Source organism: Camelus ferus, chromosome 19 (assembly GCF_009834535.1).
Source record: "Camelus ferus isolate YT-003-E chromosome 19, BCGSAC_Cfer_1.0, whole genome shotgun sequence".
NCBI lineage: Eukaryota > Metazoa > Chordata > Mammalia > Artiodactyla > Camelidae > Camelus > Camelus ferus.
The window spans coordinates 39,475,974-39,487,481 of record NC_045714.1 but is presented as its reverse complement, the minus strand read 5'-3'; positions in this window follow the sequence as shown (position 1 = coordinate 39,487,481).

The following is an 11,508-nucleotide window of genomic DNA, read 5'->3' as shown; positions in this document are numbered from 1 at the left end:
CTTTCTACAAGGTGTGAACCAAGGGCTGGATTCCACACTTGGGTGTCTATAAACACTTGGTGCCCAAGTCCTATTCCTGTGCCCTAGGACTTTCCAGGAGCAGGTCTGCTACAAAGAAGGAGAGGTTCACATTTCAATGCTGGGCTCATCAGACAGAATCTATCAAAAGATAGATTACATGTCAACACCATAGAGGGTTTGCCCTTCCCAGGAGAATCCAAATGCCATAACTTTTTCCTGAGACCCAAGATCTCCCACAATTCTGAAATCTGAAAGGCTTCATTCAGCAGAAATTCATTGAATGCCAGCAGTATTTTGGGTAAACCCTGGGGACAAGATCTTGTGCTCCGGTGGGAGAAACAGACACAGAAACTAACACAATAGAATATTTTGAGTTCTACAAAGGAAGTGTGTGCAGAATGACATAAGAACACAGGAGAAGCATCAGACTCTGCTCTCGGCAATCATGGAAGGCTTCCCAGAGTAAGTGGCATTCAATCTCCAGGAGGAGGTTACAGTTGAAGCAAAGGCCCAGGCCAGGGATTGTACTTCCAGTTCCCTTTGAGGAAAGAGTCCAGAACTTCATCTCCCTGAAAATGCTTCAGTCATGAAAGCAGCACAGATTTCACACACATCCAGCATCTGAATGGTGTTAATGACCTCCACGTTTATCAAGTATTGCATTAAACTGGACTCTAACCAACAGCAGTTGGCTCCCTGGGTTAAATCCACATTAAATAGTCAATTACACACAGCCCCAGCAGAAGCATATTTGGTGGGGATCAGTTCATTTGTCCTGTGAAGGAGCTTTTCCCACTGAATAGTAATGATGCCATTTAATTGTGTGCTGTCTTCCTCCTGGGGGACATTAAGTAAGACCATCTCCCCAGAGGCAGCCAGAAACTAGGTGTCATCATCTCCATTTTGTAGTTGGATAGACTCAGCAGAAAGATCTGGATCCAGCCACAGAAACTGGAATCCTACTCCTCCCTCAGGACCCAGCTCAAATTACCTCATCTCAAAAGTTTTTTGTTTTTTGTTTTTTGGTTTTTTTGGTTCCCCCATCAGAACTTCCCGGCCATATATAACCCTGGAAGAAGCTGAGAGAAATGGCTGAGCCCTCACTGTGTACAAGGCTGTGATGGATATTTGACCTGCATTCATTCACTTGATCCTCCCAACAACCCCAAGGGTGTGTTCCCATTTCACAGCTGAGGAAACTGAGACACAGAAGGTGAGTGATGGATCTTGGATTACACAACTAATAAGTGTTAGAGTCAGGATTCAAACCCAGGCCTCCAACTCCATTTTCTTAACCACACACAATCCTGGCCCACTCATTCATTCAACAAGTATTTCTTGAGCACCTACTGTATACCGAGTGCTTGCTAAGATTATAGCACTCGCTAGGGATGCAGTAGGGAAGAAAACATGGTTCCTACCCTAACAAAGACTATCATCTCACAAGGAATACAGATTTGAAACACTTCCATAAACATTATTTAATTACATACCAGGCATCAGGCAATGTTAGCATACTTTAACTGAACTAGATAAGACACTAGATTCTGTAGCTAAGTAATTCCTACAGATGCCCACAATTGCTTTAGGAGTTTCCATATATCACTTCCCTCTCTGAATCACAGCTTTCCCAGCTGTAAAATGGGGATAAAAATAGCAAAAGAATGGAAGCAACCCAAATATCCATCAACAAGAGGCTGTCTAAATAAGTAATGGTACATCTACACTGTGGAATATGCAGCTATTAAAAAGCATAAGGCAACTCTAAATGCTGGAGAAGGATCACTGAAACCTGGACCCTGGGGGTCATGGGGTGACTTACTCTTAATGTGTGCCATTTTGTACCTTTTGAATTCTGCACTCCATGCATGTACCTGATCAAAAGATAAATTAATCAATTCAAGACAATTTTAATGCAATATTTTGATGGGGATAAAAATGTAATCAAATAGCCCTGCTCACATCAGCCCACCTCGTGGTGTTATTGTTAGTTTCAAAGGAGAGGTTAGATTTGGCAGCCCTTGGAAAATCTAAAACAATTAGAACACATGTTGCTCCTAATGAGATGAGGGAGAAATAAAGGCCAGAGAAGAAAGGAGGAGGAAAAGAGGAGAGAAACAGAGAGGCCAGGCATAGACTGGCAGAAGAAATCCACAATTACTTCAGTGCCGCTGAGACCCCAAGACAGCTGTGCTTCCTGGTTCTTTCTAGCCAGCTGCCAGGTTGCCATGGTAATGTAATAGCCTGTGATAAGCTTATTTATAATTCTGAAAACATTTAAAAAAAAAAAAAACCCACCAGCAAGCTGCAGATATGCAGCAATGAGCAGACAAGGTGCCCACATGAGAGGTGGCATTAAGGTGACCTTCCTGGAGCTTGAGGTCCCCCCTTGAAATCTGGTGGGGTCAGCCTAGAGCAGAGGGTTGCAAACCTGAGCTTGCAGCCAAATCACCTGGAGGGCTGGTTAAAACACAAACTGCTGCACCCATCCCCAGTGATTCTGATTCAGTAGGTCTGAGGTGGGACATTTCTGACAAGTTCCCAGGAGGTGCAGAAACTGCGGTTTGGGGACCGTATTTGGAGAACCATCGTCCTAATGATCTCTAATGGCCTTTCTGACTCAAGATTCCACAAGCTACTAGTTCCAGCTCCTGCTTGCCCTGAAATAGGAAATAATGCTTAACTATTTAGAGGTAAAGCACATCCATCCCCTCCATTGGCTCCTCTGTTAACTAAGTAGCTACAGCATCCTGACAGATGGCCCAGCACGGGTTGTAAGGTAGCCCAAAGCACCTGGTAGGCCAAGGGCTTAGAGGGAAGTTTCTGAAGCCAAGGTCAGCACCTCATACAAGCAGTTGCGTGGGAAGATTGGCCAGCACTCCAGCTGCCTTTGCCAGAACTCTCTCATGGGGCCAATTAACTGGGTGTGATGGCCAACAGGTGCCACTGGGCCAGAGGAAAGGTGGCTGCCAGTCAAAACTGTGGCTGAGCAAAAGACAGAGCTGGTGGGAGAGGATTTGAAAATCATAGAAGCCAAATCTTCAGGCACTATAATTTACCACAGTGGGATTCTGATTCCCCACAGAAATGGAGACAGGCAGACAAATCCAAACACCCAACCCTATCCAACACGCACAGCATCCTGAGTGAGAAAGCTCATGGCTGGGGCAGAATGCAACATTAGTGACAAGTCCCTCCAAATTCAGGATTTCTTGTACATTTGACAAATATTAATAGAGTACCAGCAATGTGCCAGATACTACGCTGGATGATGCACACCTGGGCGGTGGGCAAGAGTGGCCCCTGCCCTCATGGAGCCTATGTATAAGTAAAAGGAGACAGGCATTATTCAAAGAAACAGACAGTTTAATTGCGCTGTGGTTATGTAAGGGAATGATCTTGTTCTCAGGAAATAATGCTTAAGTATTTAAGGGTAAAGGGGCAAGATGTCTGCAAATTATTCTAAAGAAGTTCAAAACAAAATAACAATCAAGTAAAATATATTATCTATACATGTATGATCATTTATATAACCTATATAATCTATACTGTATATATACACATAGAAAGAGAGACAGAAAATGACAACGCAAATGTGATAAAATGTTAAAAATTGTTGAATCTGGGCAAAGAGTATATGGGAAGAAGTTCTTTGTATTATTCTTGTAATTTTTCTGAAAGCTTGAAGTTATTTCAAAATTAGAAATTTAAAAAAGGATCACATTCTGAAACTGCAACTTGTCCTTTTTCTTGGCATTACAGGTTTTGCCAAAAGAACTTTTCTGTATCAAATATTGAGTGATGTGTGAAAGTGAGGAGCTGGTCTGCTGAACCAGGAGCAGTCTGAGATACTGAGCTGTCATTTCTGTATATCTGAATACTTTTCAGGCTGGCTTTGTAGAAATATATCCTCTAATTTCCTATGTGTTGTAAATATTTAGGCCATAATTTCTTTATAAATAAATGTATAAATATTCAAAAAATTAGGGGGAAGATAATAGCTCAGTGGTAGAGCATATGCTTAGCATGCACCAGGTCCTGGGTTTCATCCCCAGTACTTCATTAAAAAAAAAAATTCAACCTTCAAAAAACTAAAAATAAAAAAGGATCACATAAATACATGACAAATTATAAACAGTGAAGAGTGCTTTTTTTTCAAGTTTGTAATGGTGTAAGGATCTGAAAATGGGGTGGTCTGTCCTATATAGGGAGGTCAAGGAGGGCTTCCTGGAGGCAGCAGTTTTGAGCTGAGGTCTGAGTGGAAGTTGACTAGAGGAAGAGAGCTGCTTTCTAGGCAGAGGACCCAGTGCCAGCAAAAGCCCTTGAAGAGCAGAGCACATTGGAAGAACTGAAGAAAAGAGATCCAGGGAGCTGGAGCTGAGCGCCATACATCTTCTCCTCCCCAGAATGTCAGTGAGGAGCTGGGTCGGGGTCAAGGTCTCTGGAAAGGGCTGTTCTTCTGGCCCAGGATGCCGTCTGTTTCTGTTTCTCCCCTACTCTTTCTGGCTCACGTTCTCATGTATCTTCCTCTGGCTCCCCTCCGACCCCAGGTCTTAAGACTCTGCTCAAATGCCACTCCCCAGGCTAAGGTCGAGAATCCCAGCAACATATGGCAATGTGATCTGAGAGCTTCTCACAGGCCCCTTCCCTTTGGCTCCATCTCAGCCCCAAGTCCCTGGCTGCCATCCATCAACCCCTTTACCTGCCATAAAAAAACCATGGGGCTGTCATTTAAACTTATTTCTACAATTTGCTTCCTGGGCCTCAGGCAACCGGCTCCATCTGTAGATGGCTCTGTGCAGTTTCCATCTGGTCTCCATCCACCGCTGGGTTCCCGCGAGCTCATACGGAGCTGCCTTTTGGATTTCCTCCTGGGGCTCAGCCAAGTGCAACCCTGGGTGATTCTGGAGCACGAACCCGCGTGATAGACGCGTGGCATCTCCATGGCATCCTTCAGCTAGGTTAACCACGCATTTTACAGACGCAGGGTAACATCAAACCAAATCCTGGTAACACTTTCTAAACTCAAGGAGATGAGCACCATTTCATTAGGCGTTCATTGAATCCCAGAATTCAGAATTTAAAAGGAATTTTGAGAGCTTGGAGCCTAACAACCACATGTTGAAGATCAGCTCAGAGAGGTGAAGTAACTTGGCAAAAGTCACAGAGCAAGTTTGTAGAGGAACTGGGCATAGAAACCAGGTTTCCTGATGCCCAGAGTAAGGACAGAGTCCAGCTAATGCACCAGTTAATAAACAATATACAGGACCTCCTGGGAAGCTAACATACTACACAGCAGCAGCGTTCATAGTCCTTTTCTGTAAAGTGAGCATTCTGGAGAGCCGTGGTGGAAAACCAGCCCCATGAATCTGTCTTGTTGCATTTAGCAACTACTCGTTGTGTTATGTTTATCTGTTTGGTTTCACTTTAGACCTGGTTCCTATTTCACATTTATGACGAAAGGTCCTTGGGTGAGGCAAAGGGAAGTCAGGAAGAAGATTCTTTTCTTTTGTACTCTGCAAAGCTTTCCAGAGTCTCTTTTTTTTTTTTTTCTTCTTTATAACATTTCCTTGCCAGGGCCCCCAAAGCTTCTCAAACCTCCTGCATTTCCAATCCCCTGTTCAGCCTTCACTGCAATTATCTTGGGAAAATTTAAATTCCTTATCATGGCTTTATGACAATACTGGCTCAAGATAAGCACATTCTGAGGTCTTGTCAAATTGCCCTCAATCGGCTCGCTTAATAGGAATTACCGTTGGATTTTTCTTTAAGCGTGATAAAGGTATTGTGACTATGTTAAAGAAAGAGTCCCTATCTTTTTGAGATACATACTGAAATATTTATGGACGACACGATAGGAAGTCTGGGATGTGCTTCAAAATATTCTCATGGGGAGAGGTAAAGAAAAATATGCTCTCTTAGTACACTGCCTTCCCCTGCCTTTCTCTCGCAAGTTCTTTTCGCTGCATCTTCCCCACCCCCAATCTATGAATCTGTTTATTTCATATTTGTTGATGGGATTTGCCTCCCAGGGTCATATCAGAGAAGAGAGTATAGGTGCTGGAGCCAAAGAGGCTTAGGTTCAAAATCCCAGCTCCGCCCTGATGAGTGCGGTGACCAAGGACAAGCCATTTAAGTGTCTTAGTTCTAGTTTTTCATCTGCAGAGTGAAGATAATACGTTGACAACAAACAGGCTATTTTTCTAATTTGTTTTTTTCTCCTACTTTTTCTAATGCTGCCTCCACCTGCCCTGAAAATGTGTACTCTTTCTCGGATCCTACCCAAGCCCCTTGGCTCTTCAAAAGCTCTTCCCACCACCTCCACCGCCTTCTTTGCAATGGACCCTGACCCAGATGGAGCTCCAGACTGGATCCCAATGTCTGTTACCCACTTCCTCCTGGAGGTGCTGTGAGTCCTAAAAACTCAACACATGTCAACTGGAACTCATTGCTCTTCCTCCCAATCTGGCCCCCAAAGCATCCGATCACCCTGCAAGGCCCTCGGCACCTCCCCTCCTCCCCTCACTCATTCCATCTACCTCAGGCCCGTGGTCTCATCTTTCAGAGCCCTCTCGAATCCACCCCAGCTGCTTCCCACCACCTCCTTAGTGGGCCTTGGCTCAGGCCCTCAGGACCACAGGCCTGGCCAGCTGTAAAAGCTTCCTAACCCACTCCTTCCGTGGGGCCGCTCTGCTTTCCAGCCCCTGCTCCACGCTGCTCGCAAATATCTCCTTCCAAAACCGTCACTCTTGGGCTTGAAAGCCTCCCATGGGCTCTCTCCACAAAGGAGAGAAAAGGCCCAAATTCCTTAGCACAGTGTCTGACACCGTGTGCAGCCTGGTCTTCACATATTTTTCCAGAATCATCATCTTGCGTTCCCTGCCAAGGTAGCCCTAGACCTGGGTTTCTCAGACTGCCCCCTCTCACATCTGCATCAGAATCACCTGGGGCTTGGTGAAAAATGCAGAACCCTGGGTACTACTACAGAAAACTGAATTTGGGGGTCTGGGGGTGACGCACATGACGGCTGAGGACCAGCACTCTAACCACACCAAACGACTTGCCATTCACTGACCATGCCTCCAGGCCTCTGTTCCTGCTGTATGGATGTTTCCCCTCTCTTCAAGGCTCAGCCTAAATGTCATCTCCTCTGCCAAGCCTCCTGCTCCTAGCAGAGCGAATTCCCCACCCGCTGCACTCCTGTAGCACCAGGCACACACCTCTATTGCAGACCCTGTGTATCACACTGTATGTAATTATCTGTTTGCCTGCCTGCCTGCCTTCCTAGCTAGAATGAAATCTCCAACAAAGCAAATGCACAGAATGCCTGGAGCCCCCAACACAGTGAACGGCACACAGCAGGCACTTGATAAATATTAATTAATTTGAATTGTACCTTACTATTTCTTGGCTCCTGGCAGGTTTTTATTGCATTGATGTCAGATGGATGAATTATCAAATGGTGGATGAGAGCCTGAATGAATGATGAAATATGCAAATAAACTAATGATGAATTTTCATTGTTGATTAAAATTCTGGAGTGCCTGAGACCATCTCCAGCCCGAAGAATGTGTGAATTGGGTCATATGTGAACCTGGGTAAAATCACCAGACCAAAGTTCTGATGTTAATCAGAAATGTCACTACCACCATGACGAGTGCATGTGCAAAGTACAGGTCCATCCTTCATCACAACTTCCTGGCATCAGCCATGGGAAATCCTCACTTGATGCATTTATCACTCCACTTCACAGGATCCACAGAGACCTACTGATACTGCTCAGAGGGAAATCTGATCTCTGTCGTGAAAAGCGGGCAGAAATCAGCCCAAAGATGCTGAAGCTGGGGTAGGAGGGAGACTGCTAGAGCGAGGGAAGTAAGGCTTGTCTGGAGGCAGACAAGTACCACTTCTAGGCGTGGTTTTTCCATTTACTGTCTGTGTGAGATTGGACCAGTTACCCAATGGCTCCAACACTCAGCTTCTTCCACCATAAAATGAGATCACTTTGTGCTCCTAACCTTTAAGGTTATTGAATGAGATCATGTATGTTATGTGACTAGCACATGGTAAGCATCAAGAGATGTTACTGCTACACTGCTATGATCCAGGATAATTAGATTCCTCTAAACGATTGGGTGGTGATGAGTGGGGCTAACCCAGGGGCTGGAGTGAGAAGGAGAAGGAAGCCAGGTCCCAGCCGTCTATCAGGGGTGGATTCTGAGATTAGAGGAGCGTTCCAGCTCCAAGGGTGGGGCTGGGCATGGAAGCTGATCTTTATTCTGCTCTGTAGCCTGGGTGTTCAGGGATCAAATGACACAGGGTCGGGGAAGGCCAGGAGGATGTGGCCAGACTGGGCAGCTTCCGCCCCAGACTGGAAACCCCAGTAACTCTGCTTTCGGTCTGGAGTAAGGGCTCTTTGGCCCTGACTCTGGAGCCCAGGTTTGCTGCATTCACGGCTAATGGAGCTCCTATAACTGCATTGTAACCACAAAGGGGAAGTGAAGCCATAACCCGGCCTCTGGCACTGGGCACCCATTTCAGATGGGAACCTGGAAATTAGAGTCCCAGGCGGGCCTTGGGTTTTTCCTGTAAACACTCAATTAATGGGCAGTTCCTCTCTCTGTGTCTGCAAGTCCTGTTGTCGCTAAGATACAACTCAGACCCCAAGTGAGAAGGGGCCTCCCAACAGATGCCTCCGTCCTCACTGGATCATGTTCTTGCCTGAGGAGCCGGGCTGGAGGGGGGCTCCGAGTGCTGGATTTTCTCCTTTGGGCTTTCTCCTGGAGATCCTGGGGCAGGGGCTGGGCTTGAGGGTCACACAGCCTCCCCTGACTGGAAACATAGCTGAGAACCCAGGGCAGGGACCGGGCAGAGAAAGATGCGGGGCCCAGGTGGCTGAGGAGGGGATGGCCTGATGGATGTAATTGACCTGGACCCCTTGGTGCTCCTGGGATTTCAGTGCAAACAAAGCCCTGGCTCTGGGGCCTCTGGCTTTCTTAGCAAAGCCCGGTATCACCAATGACTGGGGAACAGCGACATCTCCCGGCTGCCTGCTGCCACGGCTCTCCTCTGTGGTTGGAGACCGACAGGGCGTTCAGAGACCATCTTAGGGACTGGATGCCTTTAGAATCCTGGAACAAAGAAGATCAGTCGTCTGGGGTGAAGCTCAAGATTCTGCATTTCTAACAAGCTCTGGCCTAGGGATGGCGCTTTGATTAGAAAGCTTTGTATATGTCAATTATATCTCAATAAAGCTGGAGGAAAAAAAAGAAAAAGCTTTAGGGGGCTCAAAGATGAGTCAGATCTGGTCCCAGACATCCCTAAGATCTCAGGGAGGGAGATGCTTTTCCACATATAAAATCGGTCAATCACAAGGCAAGATCAGGACGGAGGAGCAGGACGTGGGAATGCTTCTTGGAGAGGTGGAATCCAAAGGGTGCTTTGAAGGGTGGTCAGATAGACCTTCACTAGGGACAGCTTGTCTGAAGGACTGACTAGGGACAGCTTTCCTGTGCCCTGTGCCTGGTACTTGCACTGAGTCTACTAACCCAGAAAAGCAGCCCGGTTAATAGCTATAATAACTGACTTGGTCCAAAGATTCCAAACAAGGTGACTGTTGTGGTCGCTTCGGCAGCACATATACAAACAGGGAGACAATTTAAAATACTCATGGGATGGGGGGAGGGTAGAGTGCATGCTTAGCATGCACGAGGTCCTGGGTTCAATCCCCAGTACCTCCTCTCGATATAAATAAGTTAACCCAATTACCTTACCCCCATAAAAAATAAATAAATAAATAAATAAATAAATAAATAAATAAATAAAATTTTAAAAAATAAAATACTCATGGGAGTAACATTTCCAAGCAACCTAGTCACTTAATTGATTCGCTAAGTATAATCAACTTCACCTATGTAAAAGAGCTCTTCTAATGACCTTCTCAAATGCAGACTTTTCCAGAAAGAGATGAACTTCTAATGCTTATAGACCACCAACCAATCACAGGCCTTTCTGCTTGGGTAGGATGTGAAGTAGGAGAAAGGACCCCATTTCACAGAAGAGGAAACTGAGGCTCAGGTCAAATGACTTTGCCTGAAGCCACTTCGCAAGGGCAACCCTGGCCCCTCACTCTGACACAGCATTCATGAGCACTTCTGTGATATCTGCTGCTGCTGACTCCATAGAAACAGGCCTAGAAGGACAGAGTCAGGGGCAGGAAGTGTCAAGGGAATCTGGGAGTCTGGGGTCCAGGCCTCCCATCCCTACACGGTGGCCTCGGACTGGGAACACTGCCATCATCCAGGGAGGGCGATGAAAGCAGCTTTTACAAAGCAAGGTCTGAAGCCTTGGGACAGGCCCCCTTTGTGGACTTCCTCTGCCCTCCCCACCCCAACGCTCATGCCTTCAGCATCCCCCTCTGTGAATGGCTGGCTCCAGCATGCTAGAAATTTGCAACACAAATGCACGGCTTGTCTCTCGGTGGAGCCTCACTGCCCCAGCCTTTTGGAGTCTTTTAAAGCCGGCATTTCTCTGGGGTGCTTTCTTTCCACAGCTCAAGCCCCCAGCCCTTACACACAGGCATGATCACTAATTAGCACTGGGTTAAAACCCATCCTGGGAGAAGAGCCGGGTGGTGAGTGAGCCGTTCCCACCCATTCCAGAGGATAAGGATGAGGGAGCTGGCAGTGGGATTTGGTGGAGGGGACTGGGCTCTCACTTTCAAGGCTTCCTCCATCCACTTCTGTGATGGGTTTGAGAATTTACAGCAAATTAAGTTCATCACCCAGGATGGCTCCCAGCTCTCCCTGCCCTGCTTTCAGAGTTCAGCTCTGATCATAAGAACTACACTAATGGCTGCTAGTTCCAAAGTGTATCAGACACTTTACAAGTGCGTCTCTGATCCTCACAACAACCTGAGGAGGTAGGTATTATCACGCCCATTGTACAGATGTGGTAACTGAGGCTTGGGGAGATTAAACATTTTGCCTAGAATCACACAGCTTGCAAGTAGCAGATCTGATTTTTAAATCCAAATCCACTGGCCACACAAACTCGTGCACCCATTTTAGGCAGCTCTCTGCTCCTGTCTGACACTCTCCCAGCTTTACCATGACTGCTCCCTTTTCTTGATTCTTGGAACATTAATGGTGTGTCCCTCTCTGGGTCTACCTGAGGTGATGGTGGCACGATTGCATAAACTTACAAAAGCTCTTTGAACCATAGACTTCGAACAGGTGACTTTTATAGGATGTGAATTGTACTTCAATAAAACCATCCAAGTTCTTTTTTTAAAAAAAAGTTAAAGAATAAAAATTGGTGGGCCAAGGAACATTAGCTTCTTGTGGAGCCTTAATTTGCATGTCTTAATCCCTGGGAATCTGGCCTGACCTGACCACTTTGGGCATGCAGGGTGACATGCCACTCCGTCCCTGCTTCCCTGGGGGAAATGGCCCATGTTTGCTCTGTGTCAAGAACATGGCTCAGTGC